A 21,070-nucleotide genomic window follows, 5' to 3' on the forward strand; every position below is an offset into this window, starting at 1 on the left:
TAATCCATAGATATACTACTTCCTCAATAATCCTTGGAACATCTAAAAGGGCCTGATTAGTACAGATAATCTGGGTTGTGGCTGCATTTAATTTATAGCCTGAGAGTTGCCCAAACTGTTCAGCCACCCGCTCAATTTCCAGCACTGCCACTGCTGGTTTTGGAGTGACAATGGCAACAATGTCTGTATATGCAAACACCCAATAATTTTCCTACAGATTTGATAGTAACATTGCGTTTAAGCATAGTTAAAAATAGGTTATTCTACAGAGCAATCAACAGGGGTGACAACCCTGTCTTGTGCCCCTGGAGATTCTGAATCTGTTTCTAGGCCCATTGCACAGATTTTGGCAAAAGGTGTTTTATACATGACCCTTATTGCTGTTATAAATCCTATTCCAAATCCTTGCCAACGCATTAATGTACAAAGTTCCAAGAGACGCGGTCAAACATTTTTTCGTCATCAAGTAAAATTAATACAGGCGGAGCTTCTTATACATTGACGAGATTGAATAGCGTGACAACCGTACCTATGTGATTGACTGTGCCTCTTCCAGGGATACAGCCATGTTGCCTATGTGATACAAGAGGAACAATGACCCTAGCTAAGTGGCTAGCCAAAATCTTTGTGTTAATTTTGCCATTGTAGTTCAATAAAGAAATGAGTGTATACAATCCTGGCAATGTATATGGTTTGTCCCTATTTCTGAGAATGACAATATTAGCTGATTCACAGGAAAATGGAGCCTGGCCCTGCTGTGCCCCTTGGAAAGTTATCATCAAAAATATCTTTGTACAGTTCCAAATAAAAGGTTTTATAAAACTCCAAAGGTAGTTTGTCGGGCTGGCAGCCTTGCCTGTCGCTAATGAGCTTATAGCTTCTGATAGCTCCTCCAAGGTAATAGGGGCATCGAGGAGGACTTGATCTTCTCTGCTAATAATGCGTCTTTGCAAATCTTGTAGTAATACCTCATATCTGATATTATCATTTATTGGTTCCTCTATATATAATTGTTCATAAAATGCCTTAAACATTGCAAGGATTTCAGGCAGTGTCTCAACTAATCCGCCTGAAGAATCCTCGATAGCGGCATTCCCCTTTTCAACCTCTTTATGCCTTATCCGTCTTGCTAAATGTTTGCCTGTAGCCTCGCCATATTCGTAACATTCCATTTTGTACAAAACATATTTCTGGGGGACCTCCTTAGTCCAATACAAATTTATTTTAGCTTTACAGAGAGCTACCTCTATTTGTATTGCAGTTATATCCTGATTCCTTTGCAGACATTGTGTGAGTTTCTCCTCAGCCTTCCTGAGTTCCTCGTATAGTCCCTGCATCACAATCTTATTCTGTTTCTGTAAAAATAATCCGAAGCTAAGAGCCTCCCCACTGCTACCTGCCTTGAAGAAATCTCATATTATCTCGTTGGCAGCTGTGCTGTGATTGATATGCAGAATTTGTTCTAACTATTGTCTAAAATGATTAATGAATACTGGATCTAACAGGAGTTTTCTTTCAAAAGTATAAGACCCACGAGATCTAGTATGCCCTCTTAGCGGAATTTCTATCACCAATTGGGTATGGTCAGAGGAAGCTCTGGGGAAGGTCTCTAGCCTACCCTCAGCTTCATGAGTCATAGATATAAAAAGATAATCTAGTCTAACCACCTCATCATATGCAAATGAATAAAAGGTGGAACCAGGGTAAGGGTGCCTACATTTTGCCCAAACATCTATTAGCCCGTGATCCAGTATAAATCGCCGTAAAGCTCTAAATACCTTAGGTTTCCTCCCTGTGTACCTGCACCCCCTCCATCAGTGTGTATGACTCATCTAAATGAATATTGCAATCCCCACAGAGGACCAGGGTGTCAGCCAAGATGCAAGTTCCATGTTTAGGAAATCCAAAATCTGTGCTTCATCAAAGTTGGAACTGTATACCAAGCATAGTGTTAATTTAGTTGAACCTACACCACATTCCACGATAACCCAACAACCATACTTGTCAGCGAGTATCCTGCCTGCAGTACAGATGGCAATTGTTGTAAGAATAGCAACAATATAAATACAATATAAATACAAAGACCTGTTCATCCAAGGTTCCTCTTCTTGAGGATACTCATATAAGTGGAGGCGGGGATTCTATCACTCTTTTTCCTACCACTCCTCACTTTTATCCGAGGTAGTGTCCTTCCACTTTACTGCCTGAATATTCTAAAACAAACCTGCTTGACTCGCTCAATCCACTCCCTGGTGAATCTCGCCATGAGCTTCGCTTATGCACGTAAGACTCATCCACGCTGGAAGAATTGGATGGGTCCGAAAGGGAGAAGAATTTATCACCAGAATCTATCCCCTTCATGACTTCCAGGCTCGCAGCTTATTCAGCCCAGCTCTGATCCTCGCATCCCAACACCTTGGGCATCTTTGAGACCTTTGTACCCATTCACTTTAGAGGTGTAGACCTTACTGTGGCTGGAGGTGTAGACCTTACTGTGGCTGAGGCTGGGTGTTCACCTTCCTCTCTAGTTTCTTTTTCTTGTGCTGCTGATGAATCCCAGGGGGGACAGACTACACCCACAACCACATAGATCTGTGCAGTAGTCACTGCTGGGACCTCAGGTAGCAGCTCCTCATTTAACAAGAGTTGCATCGCAGCACCTCCGGTTTCGGATGCAGTCAGCTTCTTGACTGAGGATTTAGCAGCAAAAAAAGCCACTGGGACAGGCTTCTTTTCCGGCACTGCATTGTTTCTCTGGGGTATCCTCAGGTTTATTTGATGGCTTTTACCCCGGTACTGAGGTTGCTGAGCAGCGAGTCTTTGCTCCTCTCACAGTCTTTGGCGGCATGGCGACATCTCGGGAATCAGTACGGCATCGGGTGTATCCACAGTGCAGAGAGCGCTGCGGGGTAGGCACCAGGTGAGTTGGCAAATATTTGATAGATAGTGTCAAGAAAGTACATTATGAGTGACCCAAATAAAGTTGCGTCATTCTGTGGCCATATGACGAGCCATCCATCGATCTAAAAAGAGACAGGGGGTCTAAACGAGCAAAGAGCAATGCACAGCTGACTACTCGGCTGCCATCTTGCCTCCTCAAAATGAGTGCACCCTTTCCTGTTAAGTTTCAATAAAAAAGCAATTCCCTTTCAGAATAATGTCCGAACACAGAATATATTATTCAGTTATTCTACCATACATACACATAAAAAGAAAATACTAAACCTCCCCCCCAAAAATTCACTAAAAAACATGGTTAAAGTAACATAATAGTTAGGTGCGCATCATATTGTGCTTAGCTGTGTTTCAGCCAGGCTGGGACCACTATGACAACTGTACATTCTATTTATGACATGCGGATTCTGGAGCGAGATGACAGTTGGAAGTTTGGTTGTGACTGGCTGGAGCAGTTGGTTTGTCCTCATCTGTGACTGAAAATAAAGCTTATGAAATACAATTGACCGATGGTGACCTCGATTTATTACAATTTTGGCAATGATGAAAACAAGCCAGGGGTTGGGCTGTCATGTATAAGAAATCCAAAAAAGAAACCCCGTCTTTTGGGAGAACATTGATCTGTGAGGAGAGGCAGCGCATGACAGTCATGAAGCAAGTGTATTTGAGGAACAGAGCCATGCTGACAGCGGGTAATCAGATGAAAATGACTGAGCTTTCCTTCAGGTGGTGTGAGGAGAGGAACACGCGCACTTACGGTAATGAGCTGTATCAGGTAGCAAGGTGATTTTCTTATCAAAGACGATCACCAGGGTCATTGAGCTTTATTTTTTAATACTGTCGAGGTGGTGTGAGGAGCATTGGGACCTAGCTGAGCAGCACCAAATTAGGATTTCCATGATGACTACAGAGCGCGGCGAGGCCCTTGCGTGAGCCAGTGCCTCTGACTGAACACGCGAGCACAGCACCGAGTGCATGAACTGCCTTACCTGCCTCAGTGCATTCCACAGAGCATGCTTTACACTTTGGTGCAGTTGTCTTTTTTTATCTCCTTCATTTTGCGTGTCAACTATACAAGTTGACTGCATGGTGTTAGTTCCATTTTTAGTTTGTTGCATCCCTCAAAAAGTTGGATTCTATGTTAGGACCAGAGCCTCTGATTATGCTTCTCATTTTCTTTACTGAAAATTCTCAGCAGCCAATCAGAAAGTAAAAACAAAAATACACACTACAATACCCATAAACCTTAGTGGGTATCACATGGAACCATAGAGTAGACCCCTATATACGGAGCACAAGAGAATACCACATCCTCTTTCTTTGCTGCTCCGCAGCCAGTTAAGTGCATTGCTATCTTCATGTTCATTTGCATGTTGTTGTGCCTTCTTTACAGTTTTATACTGCTGTAATGTGCCTTTACATGCTTTGCTTTATGCACTGTGACGCGCTGTTCGCGCTCTGGTGTTGGCTCCTGCTGTGAGCCTCGTCTGTTTTTATTAGGTACTTTCCTAGCGTTTCCGTTTGTCTTGGGAGCGCTCTTCGCCTCCCTAACCGGGCGCGGAGTGCCCGAGTTATTCTGTGGAGCGGGAGACGAGGGGGAGGACAGGTGTCGTTCAGACTCTTAGTCCTCTCTTTGTGGCAGCACTCCTGGCCGATCTGCGCATATGCGGCCGCCATTTTGAAAGTTTTGGTTCCTGATTTCTTCCGTTTTTCGGGATGAAAGGAGAGCAGGGGCAGCGCTGCAATTGCTCTTTACCCACCTGTGCTTGACACTCTCATTTGATGCTCAAGTTGTAATTTAACAAACTTGGGCTGCATACTACAGCGTAGGCTCTGCCTAGAGTGGTGTTCTAAGGCAAGCCCTCCCTCCACATTCAAATGTAATTGCATACAGTGGGTCTTGCATTCTTGTGTTGCTGAGGCTTGCCTGGGGTTTCGCCACTCCCCCTTATTATACCACTGTCGATCTACAGAGTTTACAGGTTGTTTTTTCTTCGCAGACAGTGCATATTTTGCTCCAAAGTTTTTCCTCTGGTGGGTTTATCAGTCACTTTTACGTGACATTATATCTGAATTTTACTATAACGAGGAGTACTTTAAGGAGACTCCCTCTGGGTCTTAGGAGCATGATCTGGTGGAGGCTCTTGATGTGGGAGTCCAGCACTCTATCAATAAAGCCATGGTCAGGGCTATTGAACCCTTGAAACGACATTTATGTAACTATGCCCTGCAGCAGGGCTGGCTTCCAGGGTCTTCGTCCCGCTCTACTTCTGGCGGAAACGTTTCCACAAACCCACATTCTTCAGATTTTGCTAAATTAGCCAAAGCACTCGCTAATGACCATTCTTATGGCCCTTCCAACAAGAATACATCTTCTAGCTCACCTCACAAGGATGATGGGGATACCTCCTCTGATACGGCATCTGAGCCAGAGGCTTGCCCTCGCCAGCAAAGAAGAAATGCAAGGAACGTTTTGTTGATGCTCCTTCCCATCCACATTTGCCTAATTATGACCCCACTGCCATTATCCACCCTAATTCCTCCTCTTGGCTTCCCTCTACTGAGGTTGCAGAGTATGTGCAAGCGCATCTGCTTCAAGCCTTTGATAAGGATGTCAGAGCGCAGTTGAGCTCGGAATGTCCCAGACCAGATTTGGCACACAAAGTGGCGGACACCCCAGAGGTGGATCCTTCCATGCTTACCTATTTAAAGAAATACACGAAGGATCCTAAAAAAGGGATAGATCGTGCATGGAGGTCCTGTCAAGATAAGCTACTTGATCTAACTGGTTCCCTTACAACAATCCTTGACTTGGGTTCCAAATCTAATCTCTGGACACATCATTGATCCTGACGAGCTGATTGGATGGGCTCAGCACGCCGTCTGTCACTTTGGCAATGCTAATTGTGCCATGTCCTGCGAACGGCGCCGCTCTATCCTCTTAAAACTCGACCCTAAACTAGCAGAGTTGTCTACCTCTGAGTCAGGTCCCTTAGCACAAGGTCTTCTATTAGGGCAACCTTTTCTGAAGGAGCTGACTAAATTTGTTGCAACTTTCAGTGGCCTGGACAAGGCGCAGGGTTCCCTGAAGCGGGCTTTCTGCCCGGTTTTCGGCCGGGCCGGACGACATCGGGGGCAGTCGTTTTGCTGTGGTTACCAGCAAGGCGCCCAGCGGGGTTATAACTCCAATCGCAGAAAGTAACAGGACTCCTCCTTCTATCCAACCCGTGGATCCCTCAGTTACAACAAGAAAGGATGCTATGGCTGCAACCAGGGAGGTCAGCGTGATGCCACAGCTTCAGGTGAGCCTGATTCCTTTTTCAGAGGTACAATTGGGGGGCCGACTCCAGTATTTTCTCAACAATTGGCAAAAGATCTTGCAGGTTGCATGGATCCTGGATTCGGTTTAGGGTTACAAAATAGAGTTTTTTTAATTCCTCCTCTCACGCTCTCCCTCCTCGTCCAATGCTTTTTTCCCTTCAAGATCAGATGTTCATTTCCAGCAAGATCGAGTCTCTGCTTCCGAAAGGGGCCATAGTGCAGACGTCTCGTCATCCCCAGGGCTTTGTCAGCAATGTATTCTTAGTTCAGAAGAAGGGGAGTGGATCCAGGCTTGCTTTAAATCTCAAGGAATTCAATGGTTGGGTTGTATATCGTCACCTCAAGATAGAGGGGATCCATCTGCATCGCTATCTTCTTCAGGAAGGGGACTGGATGGTCCGCCTGGATCTGAAGAATGCTTAACTGTCAGTGCCCATTTACAGACCACATCAGCGTTTTCTTCAGTTCTAATGGCAGGGACTTTGGTACCAAGTCCTACCTTTCGGCCTTTCGTCAGCACCTTGGTGCTTCACAAAACTTCTGAGGCCTGTAGTCGAAGTTCTTCGAGCCCGGGATGTTCGCCTCATAATTTATATGGATGACATCCTTATCATGGGTCAGTGTCCTCACCTGGTAAGGCAGCATCTTGCCTGGATCATAGATTTGTTGCAGACTCTGGGTTTCTTCGTCAACCCTGAAAAATCTGTGTTAATTCCGTCTAAGTCTATCAAGTTCCTAGGTTTTTTAGTCAACTCCATGACTTGTCCAATCAAAAAATCAGATCGATCAAGAGAGAGTTGAGGTTGATTTTGAACAAGCAGACTGTGTCCTTGAGGTCTGTAGCCCGGGTCATTGGGTTGTTAGTGTCTTCTATACAAGCGATCTTCCCGGGTTCCCTTCATTACCAAGCACTTCAAAGGCTCAAGATTTGACATCTCCAGAAAGGCCTCAAGTATTCCGATCAGATTCCTCTCTCTGAGGAGGCGAGGTGGTAGATGTTGTGGTGGCTTCAGCATATGGAGTCATGGAATGGTCGAGCCCTATTCGGCACCTCTCTGGAGGTGGTGATTGAATCCGATGCCAGTCGGTGGGGTTGGGGAACCCGGTGTGGTCAGGTATCCACGGGTGGCCGCTGGTCTCCGGAGGAATTGGATCTCCACATCAATTGCCTGGAGCTTCTGGTGGGCTCCTTTGCGATTCGGTGCCTCTCGCCCCGTCAGACAAACTGTTGCATCCTTCTCCGCATGGACAACGTGTCTGCGGTTCGTTATGTGAACAAGTTAGGCGGGACCCGGTCTCGACTTCTAGCAGAAATTGCAAAAGACTTTTGGCACTTTTGCCTTCAGAACAAATTGTTTGTAGTGGCGGAGTACCTTCCAGGGTGTAGCAACCAGGTTGCCAATGGGAATTCCCGTCATCTCCGGGATTTCAGCAATTGGAGGCTTCACCCTCGAGTGTTCCGATTGTTGACGAAGTTGTGGGGTCCTTGCCAGATCGATCTGTTTGCCTCCAGACTCAACAAACAGATTCCAAGGTTTTTCAGCTGTAGTCCGGATCCGGAGGCTCTAGCCACGGACGCTTTTCTGCAGATTTGACCTCCGGCGCTTTGTTATGCGTTCCCTCCATTTGTGATGATTCCGAGGGTCCTGGCCTGAGCCAAGTGTTATCAATCGGACTTGATTCTGATAACTCCTCTCTGGAGGGCTCAAGCGTGGTTCCCGGTACTTCTAGAAATGTTGTGTGCGATTCCGGTCCTTCTTCACCAGATGTGGAGTCTGTTCTTTGACCCTCTCAAGTCTCCCCATCCGTTGATAACATCAGGTCAACTCATGCTGGTCACTTGGTGAATTTCGGGGATCGCTGGAAAGTCCTGGGCCTTTCACGAGGTTTCTTCCTTCTGGAGGTCTCTATAACAGACCCTCCATACAAAATTACATGGCTCATATGTATATTAATTTAGGACATATTTTGCTTGTCTTTAGCCCTGACGAAGTCATTGGCCGAAGAGCCAGATGAAACACGTGTTGGCAAAATCAGTTGGCTATTTGTATTAATGAAGAAACCCTTGATGATTTGTACCCGGTGATTGGACTGAATTGAGAATTTGAATTGAAAAAATAAAGAAGACACAGAAAACTACATCAATTTGAAAAGGCTGTTAGTGATATGGACATTTATAATTACTAGAGTTGCTCAGGTTGGGGAATTGTGTTGGGAATTTTATGGTAGATTTTTATCTGCCTATTGTTACAACCCTTGGTAGGGGTTGTATCTCTACCTTAGAGCATATGCTAGTCACATATACGAAGAGAAGATATCTCCTTACACTATTTTGCGCATTTCTCCCTACTGCCAATTTTTTGTATAGCATTATTCAGTACTGTAATGTCTGATTTGACTTGTTTATATACTGCAATGTATATTTATGCTGTTTCTTATCCTTCCCTTATTGTGGCTCTTCTTGGGAATGTCGTATTACGACTTTGTCTCTCCATTTCAGGTTCTGACCTCAAGTAAACTTTGCTGCCTTTCTCCTTTGAGAGGGTCTTCGTCATCTCCAAGAGGATGCTGTTTTGTGGTAGCTGCCTTCCAGTTCTCCTTGTGTCCTGTTGGTCGGTGGATTTCTTATGAAGAACGGATTCTTTTTTCCAGTTGTTGCTAGATATCAGACTGTGTTTCTTGGACTTAACTGTTATTTCAAACAAAGAAAGAGGATGTGGTATTCTCTTGTGCTCCTTATATAGGAGTCTACTCTATGGTTCCATGTGATACCCTCTAACATTTATGGGTATTGTAGTGTGTATTTTTGTTTTTGCTTTCTGATTGGCTGCTGAGAGTTTTCAGTAAAGAAACTGAAAAGCATAATCCTCGCCTCCGTGTCCTTAATAGAATTGAAAATACTTGTCACGAATGTTCGCATATTTTGAATTTTGGCCATTTTTGGGCTGTATTACAAAACGAGAGTAAACAGCCAGTAATAAGGAAGGTCAGCAGTGTTCTGTTCTAATGAATAAAGGATTACTGACACCTTCAGGTCGGAAGCTGTATTGCATGGTAAAGTGTATATTGTGAAAGTCTACCTAAAAAAGGAAAATATTTTGTTCAGTGATGGGCACACTTTTAATTAGTGCAAAGCAGCCTTCAATTATACTGCAGTAAATTTCATATATTTTTTTTCCCTGTTCCCAATTGCAGTAGGCACCTTTCTAAACAGTAACATTCACATGCACAATAAAAGAAGTAAGGGTAATTTCCATCCGCGATTGGCACACTAATGTTTAGTGCAAAATGTGATCCTTCAATCATTTGCATGCTTTGACAGTTTGTAAAGTGCTATTGTGCCAGTTAACACCCCAAGGGACACATACCCGGGTGCAAGGGAAACAAAAGAGAAACTTTACCAGCTTAAAATACAACAATGAATCTTGGAAAAGCAATAACTGTCCCATCACCGTTTCTAATGTCTGCGGGGGTGCATCTACTGAGTGGGATGCCTGGATAGATTAATTTGAAAACTATTTGATGTCACCAGGTTTCCAGCAATACGAAAAAAAATGCTTTATTGTTGGGAGTTTAAGGCAAGGAAGGGCAGCATATTTTTAAATATCTTCTGCAGCCGGCAGAGTAAGTTGATGATGTCCATAAGGATGTGATCTTGCGCCTATGTACTAGATTTGCTAAGCAGGAAAATGTGGTTATGCGCCACCACAAATTTTATACACAGCCACAAAGGGCCACAGATATTGTGGATGAGTTTGTGTTTCCAAGTTATGGGAACTTTCCTCTAAATGCAAGTTTGGTCAAACGACTGACGAGATGGGGATAGACCAATTAATTGTTCAGAGCAATAGCAAAAAGGCACAAGAACGATTGTGTGTTGTAAAAATCCAACTTTGAAAGAGGCCATAGAGATTGCAAAAGTGGTGAAGGTATCAGAAAAGTGTATGAAGGAGATAAAAAAAATCTGAAAAAAAGGAACTGAAGTGACGGACATGCAAAGTGACTCTGAATCAATAAACATTTACAAAGTAAAACTCAGATGGTGGGTGGGAGCCTTGGAAAATGTAACAGTACTAAAGGTAGTATGGCAAATAATACTCCGAGAAAAAAAGTTTTATAAGTTTGTCACAGGTGTGGCAGTAAATTTCATTTAGGCAATTAAAAAAGTTGCTTTGCACATGGTAAAGAGTGTCATAAGTGTGGGAGAATAGGACATTATGCATGCATGTGCAAAGCAAATGGAGATAAAAATGGCTTGTATGGAAGAGGAAGTAATAGAACTGGTCATCAAAGAGGAGGGTGTGGAGGAGCAAATGGAAAGGAAAAAGAACTGTCCTAAGGCTGACTTTGAAGTAAATCGGAAGGTGGTTTCTTTGATGGTTGACATGGGTTCCTGGTAAACTATAATACCTAAGTAGTTATATTTTCAAACGTGGCAAGGGGAGTAGCTAGTAGCTTCGGATGTTGTCCTGAAAGGTTACCAATGGACTGATATTTGAGTGTTGTTTTTTTTATAGCATTCATTAAGTTTGCAGCAAGACACACAAAGGGAAAAGTGTACATTTCACTTGATAGACCATCCATTTTGGGGTGGGCACATTAATATGAATCACGCATCAAAGTTGATCCTAGAACATAGACTCAGGTCATGGTAGTGGATGAATGTGATTTGACAACTATCCTCCAACAAAATACAAAAGTGTTTGAAAGCAGGGGGTGGCTAAGGGGTATATGCATGAAATTAAACTAAAGAAGACTGCTGTCCCAGTTAAGCATGTGGCAAGGAAAATACCTATGTCAGCACATGCTCATGTGAAAGATATAATACAGCAATTGCTGGTGATGTGAAAAAAAAGTGATCGGTCCCTTCGCTTCTGTGTTGAGTTGTGCAGCTTCAATGAGAGTGTGATCATGGACAAGTTTCCTTTCCCCAGTAATGATTAGATAATGTTGATGCTCTCAAGGGGGAAATATTTCTCAAAACCAGACATAAAGAGCACATATCACCACGTGAAATTCTATCCACACAGTAGACAATTCACGCCATTTATTACTTCAGAAGTGACATTCCAGTTTAATAGATTACCTATATGGTTGTGCTCGACAGCTTCTGCCATTCAGTAAATCATAACACAGATTTTGAGTGGAATTGCAAAAGTTGGGTTTTTCCAGGATGATATCATTGTGTTTGGGATAATGAATCTGAACACAACAGGACCCTTAGTGAAGTATTAAAAAGAATAGATGTGGGAGGATTGGCTTGGAGGAAAGGGAAAGTGTTTTTAGAATGCAGAAGTTGATTACTTAGGCTACCACATTGAAAACAATGGCATAATGCCAAACCAGGATTTGGTCAGTGCAGCTATCAATGTGCAGGTGCCTTGTGATAGAGATCAGTTAGAAATCAGTTAAGATATTTTTTGGACATTTTGGAGTATTACTCCAAATTTGTAATAGATTTTGCAGAATCGACTGAGCCTTTAAGAGAGTTGCTGTGCAAGGGGAGAATGTTTGTGTGGGGGTAAAGTACAACAAGATGTATTCATGATGATTCAGGACAGCACAGCACATGAAAGGGTTCCTGTACCATTTCAATCATAACTTAAGGCCATGGTGACTACTGATGCCAGTGCGGTGGATATAATGTGGTATTGGCCCAGATGCATGGCAATGTGGAAAAGTCAGTGGCATTTGCCTCAACTTTTCTGACCGACACTGGAAGGAGGTACTCAGCCATTGAGCGGGAGGCAATGGTAGCAGCATGGGCGGCCCGGTAGTATTGAGAGTTTTTGTGGGGAAGAGTTTTCATTTCAAGAACAGATCACAAACTCTTAAGGTGACGGGTACAGATGACACACAAAACTGTTCAGGGAGATTGGCTTTTTATGGCAGTCAAATTTGCTAGAGTACATTTGTAGTGTTCTGTTTGTACCTGGTTGGGAAAACACAGTGGCTGATTGCCTATCAAGTCTACCAGATAAAAATGGTGACAATTTTGACCTATCATTTGATGAAGTTGTGGCTAATTTGGATGATTGTCATGTAAGGTTGGAAAACTCAATATCCAAGCAGGATTGGATTATAGGGATGAAGAGTGACGAAACATTTAAAGATGAGTTATATGTCCATTAGGAGCCTCCGCCAGGGCAAAACAGCATTAAAACTATATTTTTGTACTGAAACCAGCAAAAATGTTTTTTAAAAAACAAGTGCAGTCTCCCTCGCGTGCTCATAATATAGCCCATGGGTGAGCCAGGGGCTGGGAGCATGTGGTAAATAAAGGAGGGGGGAGCACTGCTCTCCCCTCCTAAGGCAGTATTGAGCCCCAGAGACCCTCACCTCTCTGGGGCATTATTATTATAATGGAGGAGGCAATCGGACCTCCCTCCATGGACTCAAGGGAGCCCTGGGGCTTTGTTTTTCAGATCGAGGGGGCCAAATGGATCCTCCTCCTGGGGCTGTATGAAGCCCTGAGACAACCGCCTCCCTGGGGCAAAATAAAAAAATGAAAGGAGGACCACGCAGAAGCCCTGGGTACCCCACTCAACTGAGGCAGGCCTGTGCATACTAAAGAAAGGAGCCTTGTGGCCCCCCTGCCGGAGTCACTAATGGCTCTGGGGTCTGCCACCCCTCAGGGCTTGCTTCTGCCATGTCCCTGAGTGCCTAGCCCCTGGAGGTAGCAGTTTGCTTATGCTTGGCGGGAGCGAGACCAAACACTAACTTAGCTCTCAGCAAGTGGGATCTGTCAAACTGCTTTCATTTGCTGGGAGTTGTTGTTTTCATCTGTTTTCCCTTCCTGCTGGCATGCGGGCCTATTTGCCAGCTCCCTGCGTGCTAGGCAATATCAGCTGACGCTTGAGGTGGGGAGCCGGCAGGGACCGCAGGCGCATTCAGGCTCCTTCCAAATTCCCCATCAAGGAGGATGGGTGCCCTGGGTGGGGTCAGAGCACCCAGGTAGACATATACAGGCCCAGGACATGGGGTCCAGGGGCTGAAGTCAGCAAAGGGAGGGTGGTGATGTGGCCCCCTCCTCATTAAGTCTTGGCCTGGTCCAGTAGGATAGGGTCTCTGAGGGCACAATCAGCCTGAGGAGGGGCCACACGCCCCCTTCCCCTTTGAAAAATATAAAAAACAGAGACCATGGGTCTCACTTTAAATTACCCTGAGTATGCAAATGCACAAAATCATGTGAAAACTCTGCCCATTTGGTCAAGCCAGTGTGTCTCCCCCTGATTTTGGTGATGCGTTATCGATGCAGAGGAATACGAGGACATCTCCACCAAACAAAGAAGCACTTACTGCATTTAGTTAAGAGGACGTACCCCTGTTTGGTAGAAATTCCCCTCTATGTAGTCTTGTCATCTTCTCTTGATGAAGATTCACGTTATCACAGATTGGTGGATGAAGACGTTTGAGGAACAATCACATTGCGAAATTGACATGCACACCTCATGGTCCTTTATGCAGCTGTAGTGTTGAATATGCTTGGGACATTGACCCAACGAGGTAGCATTTACTAAATAACCAAATGAAATTACTCCAGGTGGGCAGACATTTGCAGTAAAACTGGGGAATCTTTCTGGAAAAAATTAGGTTTGATTCTGTCGCTGGCACTGATTTCACAAAAAATAGTCCTCAATAGGAAGCATTTATAAATATAAACATAGCAGGAGGCCCAGTTGAAGCTCCACTTCAGTAAATCGCATAGGATCCTAACTTCTTGAGCTTGTTGAAGGCAAAGCAAATGTGTTTCCTCTTCTATTCCTCATTGAAAAACTGTATGAAATGGAATTGAATTCATCATTGAGCTATTGGAGCACAATCTGATGTTTAGTGGCTGTGATGAATGGTTTCTTTCTTGTTGTCTCCTGGTGAGAGCTGAGTCCATAGCTCGCACTTTCAAATACCCTAAGTATGTAAATGCTCATAATCTATAGCACCACTCAAATGCCCATTCACAGACATACACAGGCACTCACACACCAATCTAGAAACCTACACAGGCACTCACTGACCCACTAACAGACTCACACAGGCACTCACAAACCCACTCAGACACTCATGCATGTACTCACACAACCATTCACAGACCCACACAGACACTTACAGAACAACTCACAGATACACACAGGCAGTCACACAAACACTCAAACACTTGCATAGGTACTCACACACCCACTCACACATCCACACAGACTCTCACACACCCACTAACACACTCACACAGCACTCACAGATCCACTCATAGACCCACACAGCCACTCACACACCCACTCTCATAGGTGACAGGTTACAGTTAGGATTAAACGTTTAAAAACTATTGAAATTCACTGGGATAAGATTACAGGGACGTCATTGTTAGGGAATAGAATTTTTAGAAAACATTGGAAAATTCATTGTAAAAAGCTAATGTTACAAGAACATTATAGTTAGGCTCAGATTTCACTCGTACAAAACAATTGAAATTCGGCAGTTATAGTTACCTGAGCTAACTATAACTTATGTCGCCGCAATACACTGCCGATGACAAGACATATGACATGGTCAGTGATATCACTGTTGACTTCTCAAATTACATCACTGATGACATCATCCGAACCCATTCACACCCCATTCACATCCCAATACAACCTGTCATTACCCTCTCACACACCCACACAACCACTCACATTCCCATTCACAGACCCAGATAAGTACTCACACAACCACTCACTCTTCCTTAGAGCTATTCACATACCCACTCACTCACTCATACAGTCACTCATAGAACCAGTCACTCACTATGTCATGAGTGATATAATATGTGAGGTTATAAGCAGTGCATTTTTGGAGGCATAAATTAAAGTTAGATCTGGTAACTATAATTTCTGAATTTTGTACGAGCGAAATGTGAGTCTAACTATATCGTCCCTGTAACCTTTGGGCTTTTTTTCTCAGTGAGTATATATATATATATATATATATATATATATATATATATATATATATAAAATCATTGACGTTAATGCTGCATTGTACAATGTTGAGCCATTAAGAGCAACCAAGCATGAGTTTTGAGGTGAGAGAAAACACTGTTTGTGTCGATAAAGTTTTATAGATGACACATTCATCATAAATCTCGATTTATTTTACTTTCTTCCCTTATTTACCGAAAGTAATTAACATTCTATTTACGCACTTCTCACTGTTTAACAATTTTAATTTCTGTAAAGAAAGGCTTTGAGTGCATTAACTTAAGAAAGTCTGTTGTTTATGTTTTCTATGTCACATGATTGTTTGTTTAAATATGCTATTCACAACAAGATCACTACTCGTGATCAAGGGGTTGTCCCCGAAGTGCGTTGGGTCTTGACGAATAGCTAAAATAAAATAACACCGCTTTTTCAACATTTGTGTCCTTGGCGTGCTGTTTGATCTTCCAGGAGGCAGCGCATTTGGAAGTATATTTGGGACTCGCCTTCCCGCTGTGGAACGCCGCTGCGAGAGGAAAGGAAGAGGCGACCGCGTTGCTTGCAACGGTTCGCTGAGGGAGTTTCAAGATTTCCTTACGCGCTCTGAAAATTGAAGAAAATGACACGGAGCTGAAGCCGATTTGTTTCTCTGACCCTGAGAATCTGATTCTGTTACCATGGGTGCCGGACGAGACTGAGGTGAGCTCCGCAGTTCAACCAATTCCACTTTGAGAGCAGGCGGCTTCACTGAGTTTCCAGTACACACAGAAATGGCAGGGAGTTGAAAGCGGTAACTGCAAACAGCAGATAAATCTACCGTAGCGGATATGGCACTGTCAAGAAGCATGAAACGCTGCGAGGCAGCAGATAGGATGTTCGAGAATTATAGAGAAAATACGGGTACCACCCAAACCAAAACAATTAATAATGATGAGTCAACACCGAATAAACGCCAGCTGTGGGACCGCTTATGGAAAGTGCTCAAACTAGAGCAAAATAAATGGTGGGAGGCCACAGCACTCCAAAAGTACATTGATGTAGGAAGAGTGCCCAGGGGTCTGAGAATCTTTGTGACTCCAACTTTCAACGACCCTGACCTGGAATTGATTGCTGACTGGGCATCAAACAACCACAATTGTTCGACTATCATGCTTGGACTACTTGTCAAATACGCCAGGAAAGACATGGAAAGGCTAGCTGATGAAATTAACAAAATCACAAAACAACTGAAAGCCATTTGTGGTCAGGAAGATTTCCAAAAGGAGATGGATACATTGGATGAGAAATTGAATAAAATAGAAGAAACCATCAAAGCTAAAAAGCAAACAAAATTCCATAGAGATCTCATTGACTACCAAAAAGGCCAGGTTTTCACCTTCGCCCAAAAATATGAGAGGTTACGCAATGCCCAGACCGAAGCTGACGGAAGGAGCAGTGGCCCGTCAAGAAACACTTCGAATGAAGGGGGCGCACCCGGATTAATAAGAGATGATAGCATCCTAAATGAAAGCGACATCTCCAGTGTATCAGAAAGAGATGGAGCAAAAGACCGAATTTTAACCGAGTTCACACTGATGGCGAAAGGAAGAACGTAAGCCAACAGACAAGCAGCAAATCAAAGTCGTGGAAGAGGAGGCAGAGGCGCATCAAGAGGAACAAAAACAGCATTAGGAGTGTTGGGAAGCCCAGTGGGAAGCCTGACAAGGGGCCAACAACAGAAGAAGTAATGGAGCAGAATACTGTCATCAACCTGTCCAATCATGAACTTACCGACATTGAGGTGTAAACTCTTTCTTTGGGTTTATCATTTTGTCCTTCTTATAATTTTAATTTTACACAGAGTCGTATTGATTTATTTTATTTTTTACTCGGAAATTAAGGATAAAGAAATGGTATGCCACGAAAGTTAAGGACCCCAGTGTTATTGCTATTGATGAACCAAGTCTCACTAGCATAGGAGAAATGGAAATATGGCAAACATGTAGGGAGTTGGAAAGCGATGGGAAATCAATGACATTTTTTGATGCTGATGAAAATGTGAGGACTGACTTAAGTACAAAAAGCGGTTTTAGACCTAAATCCATTTTTCTCCCTCAGATAAAGAATGACTCCATTGATGTTTTCGAACGAGGAGTCATGCAGGTATTTCTAAACTTGTCCAAAAGAAAGTGGCATTTCAACAAAAATGTAACTAACGAACAGTTAAAAACCATTGAAAATTTGAAAAATGATCGCACAATTGTAATTAAAAAAGCAGACAAGGGTGGGTACGTGGTGGTTTTGTCAGGTGAAATGTACATTGAGGAAGGTCTAACGCAGCTTTCAGACCCAGGCAAATATGAGATCAGTAGTAAGCAGGAATACGAGAGATCCATTAAGAACTACCAAACACAATTAGTAATATGGAAAGATGAAGGTATTTTAGAAAAAGAGGAATACGACTTCCGAGCTTGCAAACATCTGAAACTCCCCGCTCTCTATCTACTCCCAAAGGTCCACAAGGACAGAGATAAACCCTCGGGCAGACCCATCGTATTCACATAGGGTAGTTTTCTAGAGAACTCGCCTAAATATGTAGATTTTTTTCTACAGCCGTTCGTCCAAAAATTACCATTGTATATTAAGGACATGGGCGATTTTCTTTGATTGTTAGAAAAGATTGAATGGAACACCAACTTTAACCTTCTAAGTTTAGACGTCACGAGTTTATACACGTGTATCCCCCATGAATCAGGACTGAGAGCATGCCAACATTTCTTAAATGAAAGATCAGTCTCATACACATCACATACAGACATGTTGACCTCTATGATGCCTAGTTGCCTCACACAAAATTTCTTTACATTTGATGGTAGGATCTTTAGACAAACCCTTGGAACATCAATGAGGACCTGCTTTGCAGGTCTCTATCTAGGATTTTGGGAGGAAACTATTGCCACTAGAATGGAAATGTACAAAAAACATGTAGTGACATGGGCGCAATATATAGATGACATCTTCATTGTCTGGAATGGCAATGAAGAGGAGGCAAACTGTTTTGTGAACAGTCTCAATGTGAATGACTTCAATCTTAAATTCACGAGTCACTTCTCCTGTGAAGAGATTGAATTTTTAGATCTCAAACTCACCATAGTGAACAACAAATTGGAGAGTTAACTTTTCCGGAAAGAAACGGCAGGTAACTCACTGTTACATTCATGCAGCTGCCATTCCAAAAGTCTCATCTGTAGTATCCCCCTAGGGGAGTTCCTCCTTGCCAAATGCAACTGTAGCACAGAGGACAGTTACATTAAAGAACAGGCAATCATGACAAAAAGATTCCAAGAAAGAGGCTACACAAAGAATACCATCAAGAAAGCCATAAGAGAGGCAGTAAAGAGAAACAGATCCGATCTCCTAGCCACTGACAACACCAATACGCCTGACCAAGACAGTCAGAAAATCAGGTTCATAACCACCTATTGCCAACAATCCAAACAAGTAAGACAGAGTTTGGGAAAGTTCTTGCAGGTACTTTCTACTGACAAAGATTTGGCATCAGAGATAGAACCTTTTCCCCAGATAACCTACAGAAAGGCTAGATCACTTAAGGACACCATCTGTAGAACTTTAGAAACACCAGACCCTAAGAAAACAGACATTAAGGGCTTTTTCACATGCGGAAACTGTAAGGCGTGCAAATACAGCAAACATTGCAAGGAATGTGTACTATCAACATCATGCAAACCATTTGTCATCCAGAAACACTTTTCATGTAACTCAGACCATGTAGTATATGCCCTCCAATGTCCCTGTAAGAAAACATACATAGGGAGCACCTTACATAAAGCCAAAAAAAGAGTGCTTGAACACTTACGGGCAATACGCAAAGGTGATAAACAGTACCCAGTAGCCAGGCATTTCCAAGCCTACCACAACCAGGATGAGAGAGTACTGTCTTTTATTGTGTTGGATTCAGTAGGCATTAATGCAAGAGGTGGCAACCGAGTGAAAGACTTGCGACGCCTTGAATCCAGGCTCATTATTCAGTACCAGACAATGGCCCCTGAGGGACAAAATTGCGACGAAGAATTGTCAGTACATCTAGGGTGATAGATCTTACGTTTCCTTTTAAAACAATTTACAATGTCTTCGCCGGATGAATTCTATTTTCTTAAGTTTATGCTTGATGTTTGAGATATGTCTTTCTATAACTCTTCCATAGAACCTTCTTCTTGGATTTCAATACAACAACTGATGAACTTTTGAATCTGATGACTCAGGTTATAATTTACAGCTGAGAACGCGTGTGGCATACTGATATTTGGTGTTGCTATAGTTATATTGAATTGTGTTTTAATACTGTAAGTCATGCATGTTGATGACTGATAACTGAATCTTGAACATCTTAAGTAACAGATCCTGGGGCGGCTCATCCTACCCTTGGGAACTCTAACAAATAAATCTGTTGCCTCATAGTTGAAATCTTCTTTTATATTGTAAATGTTCTTGTTTGGCATAACTTTTTAAGACATATTAATAGTGAGAATGTGTTTTGTGTTTAGACTACAGGTTTATGAATAGAAGATAGTTTAAAGACTTTGAAACTCATGCCGCAGTCGAAGACCAGCTGATACTGCTAGCAAGTCTTTTCTGATTTTCAACCGCACAGACGATTGGCTGACCACTTCCTGGCTCCAATTTTCTCCTCTAGAGTGAAGAGGAGATTTCCAATTCACTAACCCACTAGGGCATTATAACGAAGACTACCATTATGAAGTTACTTTCATAATTAAGTCGGGTAATTGATGGATTGGTTTAACGCTAGTTAGTCATGTTGAGATTACATTATTTTATGATTTCCATTATATTGTATGCACTTCTATCCTAGAATAAATTACAGTGTGACACATAAGAATTAATGCCCACAGGGGCAAGATGCGTGGAGAATGAAGTGTCTAACTTGCCAACATGAGGATTCGTGTATATTGAATTAAATTTCCAAAACCTATATTTAATTTTGATTGTACTAATGAATTCTGCCCACTTGGGCTACACCATCATTGACGGCAATGCTGCATTGTACAATGTTGAGCCATTAAGAGCAACCAAGCATGAGTTTTGAGGTGAGAGAAAACACTGTTTGTGTCGATAAAGTTTTATTGATGACACATTCATCATAAATCTCGATTTTACTTTCTTCCCTTATTTACCTAAAGTAATTAACATGCTATTTCCGCACTTCTCACTGTTTAACAATTTTCATTTCTGTAAAGAAAGACTTTGAGTGCATTAACTTAAGAAAGTCTGTTGTTTATGTTTTCTATGTCACATGATTGTTTGTTTAAATATGCTATTCACAACAAGATCACTACTCGTAATCAAGGGGTTGTCCCCGAAACGCGTTGGGTCTTGACGAAAAGCTAAAATAAAATAGCACCGATTTTTCAACATTTGTTTCCACGGCGTGCTGTTTGATCATCCAGGAGGCAGCGCATTTGGAAGTATATATATAATCCTGTTATTAATCTGTCGGATCATGAGCTTACCTCCCTAGAACAGGATGTTCTATCGAAGGGTTTATCATTCGTCCCTACATCCATGCCCAATGATTTCAATTTAAAAATTGATTACACCAGTTCTTCAGAAAAGTGCGACTGAAGCACTATTTCTTAAAAACTCCCTACCACCCGGTTTTTCAGGAAGTGGTTTAAGACCCCCATCAAGGTTCAACCCTCCTACTCATTTGCTGGATCATAAAATATTAGCATTTGAGCAAGTAGTTCTACGAGATATAGACAATGCACTTGCCGGCCGGCAATATGTCTCTTACAATATGAGTAAGCAAGAAAAGGAAGCCCCAT

The sequence above is a fragment of the Lissotriton helveticus genome, chromosome 6, assembly GCF_964261635.1.
Source record: "Lissotriton helveticus chromosome 6, aLisHel1.1, whole genome shotgun sequence".
NCBI lineage: Eukaryota > Metazoa > Chordata > Amphibia > Caudata > Salamandridae > Lissotriton > Lissotriton helveticus.